This window comes from Ascaphus truei, chromosome 3, assembly GCF_040206685.1.
Source record: "Ascaphus truei isolate aAscTru1 chromosome 3, aAscTru1.hap1, whole genome shotgun sequence".
Classification (NCBI taxonomy): Eukaryota; Metazoa; Chordata; class Amphibia; order Anura; family Ascaphidae; genus Ascaphus; species Ascaphus truei.
The window spans coordinates 132,128,367-132,141,067 of NC_134485.1; the positions used below are offsets into that span (position 1 = coordinate 132,128,367).

The 12,701-nt window shown below is 43.1% G+C and overlaps 1 non-coding gene across 1 annotated transcript; it reads left to right on the forward strand.

Moving 5' to 3' along the window:
• Positions 1-3,551: 3,551 nt before the first annotated feature.
• Positions 3,552-3,768, forward strand: LOC142491711 (small nucleolar RNA U3). The gene has a single exon (XR_012800471.1). It is a non-coding gene; the product is annotated as a small nucleolar RNA U3 (small nucleolar RNA).
• Positions 3,769-12,701: the final 8,933 nt, after the last annotated feature.

The window sequence follows — 12,701 nt, forward strand, 5'->3', positions numbered from 1 at the left end:
CCACTTTTGAAGATTGGGAAAAACTCTGGTAGTTTCCCAGGTCTTAGGGATATGGCCTGCAGACAGGATAGAATTAATTATGGAAGCAAGTGGGTTAGCAAGGGATGAGGCCCTAAAGTTTCAGGAACTTAGATTGTATCAAAGTCAGGTTCACATTGGCTACTTAGTTTTAATTTGAGGAACATTAATAGGGAATACCTCTGTCTATATGTGGATGCTAAGACAGGAGTAAACACATTGATACAAGAATTTAGTCCTAGGTATAAATTATCTCCCTATGAGACACATATGGGATGACTTGTAACTATCAACAGTCCAAAGGAAAGAATTAAGGACCATGTTATTGGTAATAAAACAATAAGTTGTATGCAACTAATACATTTTTTGAGTCTCTCTAGGCAACGTTGAAAGTGCACCTACTCGAGATGGGGTTAATAGTCACATATTTCCTGTGCAAGCATGCTCTTCATCCCAGGTGAAAAGGCCTAAAGTAATCACCAATACAGCAATTAAAGTAGCAGAGTCATTTTCCTGGACCCAAAGTACAGTAAAGCTCGTTCCAGCGCCACCAAAGACCAAAGTCACCTAAAGCACAGTCGCATCAAGTTAACGTCTTGCCGAGTCAAAACTCTAACCGTTAACCAACGAGGAAAATAAGACACCAGGCTAAGGCCAGGTTTTATCAGAACATTTCATTTTTTCAGAGACTCAATATTTTTATTCTTTAGAGTGTGTTAAGTTAGAAATTTAAGGTGTATGTACAAGTGAGCCTTGATGGGAGGATTGGTTTCCTGGAAGCGTGGCTTGTGAAAGCTCTTGTATGTGTTTTGGCAGTACTCATCACTCTCTATGTATGTGTCATGTGCAGCAAAACTTTGATCCAGAAGTGTGTTGCACCTCCACCGAAAGGAGGGGGTCACCCAGGGGCGTCTGTCAGCCACAAGGAAAGGATCATAAGTCAGCCATGTTGACCATCGCAGACATTGTCTGTTCTGATATTCTGAGTGAATGATGTATACAATGCGTGCAGGGTGAGGATCATGCATTTCGCTTCCACAGATACCAAACCCCCTCAATTCTCAGTAATAGAATGTTGTGATGATTCTAAAAGTATATGATGATAGAGATAGATGCAATTTCCTTTATCTAGCAACTGCATACCCAAAGAAAGGTTGCTTGCATAAAATAAGGTTTTTAGTATTATGTGTATAATTTCTGTATTTTTCCAATTTTTTAAGGGAACCTCTTTAAAGGGTGTATCAGACACTAGGAACAAGAATCAATTTATGGGTCAAGTGTCTCCACCAACCAATGAAACCTGTGTAAAAATGTATGTTTAGTCAGATAACAATTTACAGGAAGGATGTGGCCTTAATTTTGCAGTTTTAATTTTATCATTAAACCAAGAACAGGTTCAGATTAGGCTTATGGCCTTACAAAACAGAATTGCTTTAGACTATGTTTTAGCTTCAAAAGGAGGGGTATGTGTCCTAATTGAGGAACAATGTTGTGTTTTTATTCCAGATCAGTGTAGCAATGTGCAGCATGAACTAGATGAAATACAAGAGAGTCAAAAGAGGTTTACAAAGGGAAGTGACAGATTATCACCCTTGGGGTTAGGTGAATGGCTTAGATCACTTGGAGCAAAAACTTTTGAATGTTTTGATGTGTTTGGGAGTGTTACTTGTTGTCATATATGTGGGTGTCACGTGTTGCAAAGGTATGATCCACAAGAGTGCGACCCCCTCCCCCATTCGGATGCCACTCTTTACAGATGCCAGAAAACAGCAGTACCGTGAAGAAAGAAGATGCCGACCAGTTATTCAATTCATCAAAAGACATATTGGCCGCAGCGCCTTATGAGACTATGACAGTGAAGGGCACGCGCCCTTGTCCTTTGAGTTATCCCTGGACTATCATCATGAACTTAATTCTCAAAAGCTATGTTTTAAGAATAAAAAGGAGGGAGTGACAAAGTGAGAATTTGACGTAAGGGGAGGGTCTGACATAACAGCACTGGGATCTATGCAACCATTTTAAGTCAGCATCCATCTTAGGTTTTGTCTGAGTGAACGGGTTATGAGATGGACGTTTTTGAATGAGGTTTTTGCTTTCAACTTTCAAGTGAGAATAAACCAAGCAGCTAACTGAAAAACCTTGAGCAAAGTGCCAATGTTATGAAAAAGGCCAGACTGATTGGGATGGTTTCTGTATGTAGAGAAAAGGTCACCAGCTTAATAAAGTATTATTGCTGAATCATCTCATTTAGACACCCCATAATGTCATCAACTCAATGTATTCGTGTGCATAATTTGTTTACCTTTTACGCTTACGTAATGACGACACGCAACCTTGTAGAGGGGGCGTGGGTTTAGTATTTTGTGTATAAATAATGCCTGTATGCTACCATGTCTTTGGGAGAGTTTTTATTTTGAAACCCTCCTCTGCGTGTGCACCGCACAAGCAATAAACTTATTTGTCTATTCTGCAAAACATACCTCAGACTCGTGTTGTTATTTCACAGAGTTTTATCACTTTCATGCAGCTGCTGTTTGCTTTTGATGACTGTTCCTCTCTCCTGCAAAGGAGAGTTGGAGGGAGAGAACACAAGCTGAGTGGTTAGTTCTTTATTGCAAGTAAAAAACAGAAACCAAAAAAAGAGTAATGTTGTTGTTGTTGTTGTTGTTGTTGTTGTTGTTGTTGTTGTTGTTGTTGTTGTTGTTGTTGTTGTTGTTGTTGTTGTTGTTGTTGTTGTTGTTGATATGACTTTTCTATTAAGTCTAGAAATATTTTTAATACAGATGTATTTGTGAGCGCACATTCATTTTTAAACCTATTTTAAAGCACAATACTCACTCATTAGCTAAAATTAGCAACTGGGTGCAGTGAATTAACATATAGGAATATCAAATACAATTATTTGGATTTGCACACTGGATAAGGTGAAACAATGTGCCTTGTGTTTCTAATTGTAAACATGTATTTAATTCTATTCAAATCAGTACAATTTCTTGTTTTCTTACAGATATTTATTACTGTGTGCAGTATTAATACAGATCCTCAGACTTAACAACAATAAGGGACTACTCTAAACTATTTATGTTTTGTAGCTCAGCAGAGTGATTCATTTCCTGAATGTTAATTTAGTTCCAAAATATGTATTTCTTTTATACATACTACAATGTTTCGATGTTTTCTTTCTTGCAGGCTAAGCAGAATGCATAGGTTTCTTCAGTCTCTAGTAACTTGCATCACTAACATTATTCACCATGTACATGCCACGCATTTCCAAAGTGCCAGAGAGGTAACTTCAGTCTTATTGGCTACTGGGCGAGACACATGCAAATTGCTAGGATAGTTTGCTTATAACTTCAATAAGAGCCTTAATAAAGACTTTGTGATAATATATTGGCATCACAATTATACTACCCTGTATTTGAGAAAGTTTCTCACCCTTTGAGCACCAGAATATTAACATTTTTGGAAAAACTTACTATAACTTGAAAGAGGGTCACGTACTGTGTGCATTTTCTTTGCAGCATTAATTGGTTAAGACTATACTTTCAGGGATCATTTCTATAGTTCCAAACTGGAGAAATGTGCTCGAAAGTGTCCAAACTCACAACCCACGAGGAAGAGCTTCAGTGTTTTCTCCTGAGCGTGAAGTGAGCTTACAGTGTTGCTTTCATGCAGCTGCTGTTTGCTTTTGATGACTGTTCCTCTCTCCTGCAAAGGAGAGTTGGAGGGAGAGAACACAAGCTGAGTGGTTAGTTCTTTATTGCAAGTAAAAAACAGAAACCAAAAGAAGAGTAATGTTGTTGTTGTTGTTGTTGTTGATATGACTTTTCTATTAAGTCTAGAAATATTTTTAATACAGATGTATTTGTGAGCGCACATTCATTTTTAAACCTATTTTAAAGCACAATACTCACTCATTAGCTAAAATTAGCAACTGGGTGCAGTGAATTAACATATACTGCTGCGGCCGAGTTTATTCGAGCATTTGCCCGTTCTCGGCCGCAGCAGTAGCCTGGCGCGCGCTGGAGGGTGACGGGCGCACGCCGAAGCAGCGGAAGAGCGCCCTTTGATCGGGGTGCTCTCCCTACCGCTGCCGGGTCCGCCGGGTCTCCCGGAACCCCCTGCCGCCGTCCCCCACATCGCGGGACACCAGGGCTCCCTCGGGGAGCCCTGGACGCGCGTGCAGGGGGCGCACGCTCCCGATGACGCGTGACCGCGCGTCTTTGACGCGCGGCACGCCGAGGGGCGGCCACTAGCAAGCCGGGAAATCTCCCGGCTTGCGGATCTGGCCGCAGTGCAATAAACTGTGTCGCCAGTGTAGGAATATCAAATAAAATTATTTGGATTTGCACACTGGATAAGGTGAAACAATGTGCTCTGTGTTTCTAATTCTAAACATGTATTTAATTATATTCAAATCAGTACCATTTATTGTTTTCTTACAGATATTTATTACTGTGTGCAGTATTAATACAGATCCTCAGACTTAACAACAATAAGGGACTACTCTAAACTATTTATGTTTTGTAGCTCAGCAGAGTGATTCATTTCCTGAATGTTAATTTAGTTCCAAAATATGTATTTCTTTTATACATACTACAGTGTTTCGATGTTTTCTTTCTTGCAGGCTATGCAGAAGGCATAGGTTTCTTCAGTCTCTAGTAACTTGCATCACTAACATTAACATATAGGAATATCAAATACTATTCTGAGGCCCGAGTCATGTGTGGTATGAATAGCCCAGATAGGTTCAACTCGTTCCTTTTACAAGCACAACAAGTTTTTTTTTCTTTCTTTCTTTATTGAGAAAAGCGTGGATTTACAAAGGCACTTGTGGATGATGGTGTTGTGGGATAATGTCTCTATGGTGAGTGCGCTGGATTGTGGGGAAAGGTGAAAAGGATGAGGCCTTGCCAGTAGAGCAAATTACAGAAGGTACTCACTCAGGCAATGTTGAATGTGAAAAGGAAGTGCCAGTGTATTCTGGGTAACAAGATAGCCTGGAACAGACCATCTGTGAACAAGGCAGAGGGGGAGAGAGCAGGCTAGCCCATTCTGATAGAAAGGCTGAGGTTTCTGTAGCAACTCACTGGCATAATGCAGGGACAGGGATTGCAACACTGTGTCTAACACACAGGCACTGTGTGTGTGTACAGAGCAAAATACATGCAGCTGGAAATGAGGAACTGACAAGCTGATGCTGCAAAGAAAATGGGGGGGGGGGTGAAACAGAGATGTGATTCTTTTTCCATGACACTCCCCGTCTGGTATCTGGAGATACCACAATATTAAAGTATGTGGAACATATGTGCAATGCAAACATAATATAACAATGCAAAAGTCCATGTCCACATAGCGATGTGATACCGGCTGGCATCACTAGCTTCAATGTCCCTTGGCCAAGGTTCTTGGTCAAAGGATGCAAAGTGGATGCACCGCTCCAGGTTAGCTGGGTGCACCACAGTGTCTCTCTTGATGAAAGTCTCTGGCACTGTTTCTTTTTGAACTTATGGAAGAACAGTCCTTTTGTCTCTGTAGTTTTACCTATAGACTGCATCCCCTTGTACGTATGCCAGTTGTGGCAGCCTGTCACTCTAACACCTGGCGGTTGGCAGAAGAAGATGGGTTTTGGCTCCTTTCGGAAGCGGATCCACACTCCTGGAAGACTGGTTGTCGAATCTAGTCCAGTAAAGAGGGCGTCGTTCGGGGGGACTCCCTGGAGCTGAGCGCTGGGGCTGAACACTACCCGGATTTTATCGGGTTCCTGAGGGGGGTAAACCCCAGATGATTGGAGCTACCTGCATTCTTCACCTTTCTTTATTAGAGGTTCTGGCTTTGCGTGGCCGGCAAGGAATATCTTTTGGATGAAGGCCACAAAGTTCTTTTTGGTCTCCGGTTCCCTTCGTAGGTCACAGAGGTGCAAAGTGAACCTAGAGATGGCATGTTCTCCACTGTGTGAGAGGCACCTTCTTGGTGAATGGAATGGTAGCGGGTTCACCCAACTGCCCGGTCCGTCTTTGACGAGCTCCTTGACCGTTAACATCAGGAATCCTCTATCTCCCATCGATGGTGTTTGCTTGTCGTCGTCCCTTGTGGTCTGGAAAACTGTGCACCCTAAGTCATCGGTGCATTCCTCTTGCACGAGAACGTCTCAACATATTTTGGTGATACGCCTTTGTGTCTCTTTGTTGACTGCCGTCAGGAGGTTGTTTTCTCCTTGGACAGGACGAAGAACAGTCTCTTTTGTCCTTGTAAATCCCTTTGTGAAATGTCTCTGCGACTGTCTCTTTTTTGACATGCGAGAGGACAGTCTTTTTGCCAGGTTACTGCTGCGGCCGAGAACGGGCAAATGCTCGAATAAACTCGGCCGCAGCAGTACATAGCACTGACAGTGACGGCGGCGCTGTACATACAGGGATAAGGATAGTATTATTACATAGCACTGACAGTGACGGCGGCGCTGTACATACAGGGATAAGAATAGTATTATTACATAGCACTGACAGTAACGGCGGCGCTGTACATACAGGGATAAGGATAGTATTACATAGCACTGACAGTGACGGCGGGGCTGTACATACAGGGATAAGGATAGTATTATTACATAGCACTGACAGTGACGGCGGCGCTGTACATACAGGGATAAGAATAGTATTATTACATAGCACTGACAGTGACGGCGGCGCTGTACATACAGGGATAAGGATAGTATTACATAGCACTGACAGTGACGGCGGGGCTGTACATACAGTAAATGTCAAGAGTAAAACCAGCACCCTTGGAGTTAAATTGACGATTCTACAGTGTATATAAGACGGCTGCTACCTTTTGCCTATACACGTCACTGAGGAAGCATTGGCGAAACGCGTTTGACGTTTTTTGGCCATTACAAGCCACCGTAGTGAGGACTTGATTCCCCTGTATTCTTTGGCTCGGCGATCCCGCCGTCTGCGCATGCGCACGCGCACCGGAGCAGGGAGCTGTATCTGTGTATGCTGAGGGACAGGCCGTTTTGAGGAGGACATAGCCTGTGCACGGGCTTTTGGAAACTCTCAACCCTAGCCACCCAAAGTGAAGATCAACACAGCAACCATCTGCCAACAGGGAAACAGCCAGGACAAACCACCCCAACCCAGGAAGGGATCTGTTGTGGAGTCTGGCAGCATCTCCTCTCTATGCCTGAAATTATCGGCCGCTTGTAAGTGTTCAATCTCTTTTTCTCTATTGTTAATAAATTTTATTGCACTATTTTTTTCCCTTTATATTTTTTTGCTAAGGAGGATACCAGGAGGTTTTTCCTCACCCTCAACAAAACACAGCTATATAAGGAGAAGAGTAGAAGAATCCAAGATATTAGATATTTTGATGTAAGTGTGTCTCCTTTCATTCAGCATTACCTTTTAATCTCCATTGATCTCCTAACACCCCCACTCCCTCCCCCCTCCCAAATCAAACGAAGAGCTGTGTATATTCACTGTGTTGGTCCCTTATTGTGGTCCCCTCTCTTCTCTCCCTCACTTATATGCTTTAAACGCCGTGGAGCCACAAGCAGAGCAACGCGCCGGAGGACCCCCCTTTTTTCTACCAGTATCCATACAGAGGTTGGTGAATCACCTCTGAGAGACTCAGGCTGCGGAACTGCATTGTGCCAAGGACAGGAGCCATATACTGAACAGTAGGATACTCTTTTTTGGCGCAACTTTTCTCTCTCTCTATCAGTATCCCCGGTATAGTCAGGGGTTAATGGGAGTCGTCCCCGTCCCCCCAGTATACGCCCAGAACCATGGACCCGGTACTTGTGGTTCGGACTGTCTCCAACCAGCCATAATGTTGTGAGAGTGAAATTATGTCTAAGTCCAGCTTTGGTACATTAGAAGCAACTCTGAGACTTAACCTAAGCGTTTTTCGAAGCTACTTTTTGGCTAACTTCTTATAGGAAGGTCTAGGAGCTCTGAAAATGAACGTGCGCATCTTTCACTCTTCCCGAGGGACTTAGAAGAATTTTGTGATATTTTTTTATTAAAATGGTGTATAAGGGTATATATATAAATATATTTTATGCACTGTATATGAGCTGGCGATTTCTAAGTCTGTGGTTCCGAGAGGGGGTAACCAGGCTCACTAATAAAGGTCAAGCCACTTGGCTGCCAGAATGCCCTGCTTCAGCACAGACCAGAAAGGCATTGTGATAAGCGTATCCCCGGTATAGTCAGGGGTTAATGGGAGTCCCCCCCGTCCCCCCAATATACGCCCAGAACCATGGACCCGGTACTTGTGGTTCGAACTGTCTCCAACCAGCCATAATGTTGTGAGAGTGAAATTATGTCTAAGTCCAGCTTTGGTACATTAGAAGCAACTCTGAAACTTAACCTAAGCGTTTTTCGAAGCTACTTTTTGGCTAACTTCTTATAGGAAGGTCTAGGAGCTCTGAAAATGAACGTGCGCGTCTTTCACTCTTCCCGAGGGACTTAGAAGAATTTTGTGATATTTTTTATTAAAATGGTGTATAAGGGTATATATATAAATATATTTTATGCACTGTATATGAGCTGGCGATTTCTAAGTCTGTGGTTCCGAGAGGGGGTAACCAGGCTCACTAATAAAGGTCAAGCCACTTGGCTGCCAGAATGCCCTGCTTCAGCACAGACCAGAAAGGCATTGTGATAAGCGTATCCCTGGTATAGTCAGGGGTTAATGGGAATCCCCCCCGTCCCCCCAGTATACGCCCAGAACCATGGAACCGGTACTTGTGGTTCGGACTGTCTCCAACCAGCCATAATGTTGTGAGAGTGAAATTATGTCTAAGTCCAGCTTTGGTACATTAGAAGCAACTCTGAAACTTAACCTAAGCGTTTTTCGAAGCTACTTTTTGGCTAACTTCTTATAGGAAGGTCTAGGAGCTCTGAAAATGAACGTGCGCGTTTTTCACTCTTCCCGAGGGACTTAGAAGAATTTTGTGATATTTTTTATTAAAATGGTGTATAAGGGTATATATATAAATATATTTTATGCACTGTATATGAGCTGGCGATTTCTAAGTCTGTGGTTCCGAGAGGGGGTAACCAGGCTCACTAATAAAGGTCAAGCCACTTGGCTGCCAGAATGCCCTGCTTCAGCACAGACCAGAAAGTCATTGAGATAAGCGTATCCCCGGTATAGTCAGGGGTTAATGGGAGTCCCCCCCGTCCCCCCAGTATACGCCCAGAACCATGGACCCGGTACTTGTGGTTCGGACTGTCTCCAACCAGCCATAATGTTGTGAGAGTGAAATTATGTCTAAGTCCAGCTTTGGTACATTAGAAGCAACTATGAAACTTAACCTAAGCGTTTTTCGAAGCTACTTTTTGGCTAACTTCTTATAGGAAGGTCTAGGAGCTCTGAAAATGAACGTGCGCGTCTTTCACTCTTCCCGAGGGACTTAGAAGAATTTTGTGATATTTTTTATTAAAATGGTGTATAAGGGTATATATATAAATATATTTTATGCACTGTATATGAGCTGGCGATTTCTATGTCTGTAGTTCCGAGAGGGGGTAACCAGGCTCACTAAAAAAGGTCAAGCTACTTGGCTGCCAGAATGCCCTGCTTCAGCACAGACCAGAAAGGCATTGTGATAAGCGTATCCCCGGTATAGTCAGGGGTTAATGGGAGTCGTCCCCGTCCCCCCAGTGTACGCCAGAACCATGGACCCGGTACTTGTGGTTCGGACTGTCTCCAACCAGCCATAATGTTGTGAGAGTGAAATTACAGCTTTGGTACATTAGAAGCAACTCTGAAACTTAACCTAAGCATTTTTCTAAGCTACTTTTGGCTAACTTCTTATAGGAAGGTCTAGGAGCTCTGAAAATAAACGTGCGCGTCTTTCACTTTTCCCGAGGGACTTAGAAGAATTTTGTGATATTTTTTATTAAAATGGTGTATAAGGGTATATATATAAATATATTTTATGCACTGTATATGAGCTGGCGATTTCTAAGTCTGTAGTTCCGAGAGGGGGTAACCAGGCTCACTAAAAAAGTTCAAGCTACTTGGCTGCCAGAATGCCCTGCTTCAGCACAGACCAGAAAGGCATTGTGATAAGCGTATCCCCGGTATAGTCAGGGGTTAATGGGAATCCCCCCCGTCCCCCCAGTATACGCCCAGAACCATGGAACCGGTACTTGTGGTTCGGACTGTCTCCAAACAGCCATAATGTTGTGAGAGTGAAATTATGTCTAAGTCCAGCTTTGGTACATTAGAAGCAACTCTGAAACTTAACCTAAGCGTTTTTCGAAGCTACTTTTTGGCTAACTTCTTATAGGAAGGTCTAGGAGCTCTGAAAATGAACGTGCGCGTCTTTCACTCTTCCCGAGGGACTTAGAAGAATTTTGTGATATTTTTTATTAAAATGGTGTATAAGGGTATATATATAAATATATTTTATGCACTGTACTGTATATGAGCTGGCGATTTCTAAGTCTGTAGTTCCGAGAGGGGGTAACCAGGCTCACTAAAAAAGGTCAAGCTACTTGGCTGCCAGAATGCCCTGCTTCAGCACAGACCAGAAAGGCATTGTGATAAGCGTATCCCCGGTATAGTCAGGGGTTAATGGGAGTCGTCCCCGTCCCCCCAGTGTACGCCAGAACCATGGACCCGGTACTTGTGGTTCGGACTGTCTCCAACCAGCCATAATGTTGTGAGAGTGAAATTACAGCTTTGGTACATTAGAAGCAACTCTGAAACTTAACCTAAGCATTTTTCTAAGCTACTTTTGGCTAACTTCTTATTGGAAGGTCTAGCAGCTCTGAAAATGAACGTGCGCGTCTTTCACTCTTCCCGAGGGACTTAGAAGAATTTTGTGATATTTTTTATTAAAATGGTGTATAAGGGTATATATATAAATATATTTTATGCACTGTATATGAGCTGGCGATTTCTAAGTCTGTAGTTCCGAGAGGGGGTAACCAGGCTCACTAAAAAAGTTCAAGCTACTTGGCTGCCAGAATGCCCTGCTTCAGCACAGACCAGAAAGGCATTGTGATAAGCGTATCCCCGGTATAGTCAGGGGTTAATGGGAATCCCCCCCGTCCCCCCAGTATACGCCCAGAACCATGGAACCGGTACTTGTGGTTCGGACTGTCTCCAACCAGCCATAATGTTGTGAGAGTGAAATTATGTCTAAGTCCAGCTTTGGTACATTAGAAGCAACTCTGAAACTTAACCTAAGCGTTTTTCGAAGCTACTTTTTGGCTAACTTCTTATAGGAAGGTCTAGGAGCTCTGAAAATGAACGTGCGCGTCTTTCACTCTTCCCGAGGGACTTAGAAGAATTTTGTGATATTTTTTATTAAAATGGTGTATAAGGGTATATATATAAATATATTTTATGCACTGTATATGAGCTGGCGATTTCTAAGTCTGTAGTTCCGAGAGGGGGTAACCAGGCTCACTAAAAAAGGTCAAGCTACTTGGCTGCCAGAATGCCCTGCTTCAGCACAGACCAGAAAGGCATTGTGATAAGCATATCCCCGGTATAGTCAGGGGTTAATGGGAGTCGTCCCCGTCCCCCCAGTGTACGCCAGAACCATGGACCCGGTACTTGTGGTTCGGACTGTCTCCAACCAGCCATAATGTTGTGAGAGTGAAATTACAGCTTTGGTACATTAGAAGCAACTCTGAAACTTATCCTAAGCATTTTTCTAAGCTACTTTTTGGCTAACTTCTTATAGGAAGGTCTAGGAGCTCTGAAAATGAACGTGCGCGTCTTTCACTCTTCCCGAGGGACTTAGAAGAATTTTGTGATATTTTTTATTAAAATGGTGTATAAGGGTATATATATATAAATATATTTTATGCACTGTATATGAGCTGGCGATTTCTAAGTCTGTAGTTCCGAGAGGGGGTAACCAGGCTCACTAAAAAAGGTCAAGCTACTTGGCTGCCAGAATGCTCTGCTTCAGCACAGACCAGAAAGGCATTGTGATAAGCGTATCCCCGGTATAGTCAGGGGTTAATGGGAGTCCCCCCCGTCCCCCCAGTATACGCCCAGAACCATGGACCCGGTACTTGTGGTTCGAACTGTCTCCAACCAGCCATAATGTTGTGAGAGTGAAATTATGTCTAAGTCCAGCTTCGGTACATTAGAAGCAACTCTGAAACTTAACCTAAGCGTTTTTCAAAGCTACTTTTTGGCTAACTTCTTATAGGAAGGTCTAGGAGCTCTGAAAATGAACGTGCGCGTCTTTCACTCTTCCCGAGGGACTTAGAAGAATTTTGTGATATTTTTTATTAAAATGGTGTATAAGGGTATATATATAAATATATTTTATGCACTGTATATGAGCTGGCGATTTCTAAGTCTGTAGTTCCGAGAGGGGGTAACCAGGCTCACTAATAAAGGTCAAGCCACTTGGCTGCCAGAATGCCCTGCTTCAGCACAGACCAGAAAGGCATTGTGATAAGCGTATCCCCGGTATAGTCAGGGGTTAATGGGAGTCGTCCCCGTCCCCCCAGTATACGCCCAGAACCATGGACCCGGTACTTGTGGTTCGGACTGTCTCCAACCAGCCATAATGTTGTGAGAGTGAAATTATGTCTAAGTCCAGCTTTGGTACATTAGAAGCAACTCTGAAACTTAACCTAAGCGTTTTTCGAAGCTACTTTTTGGCTAACTTCTTATAGGAAGGTCTAGGAGCTCTGAAAATG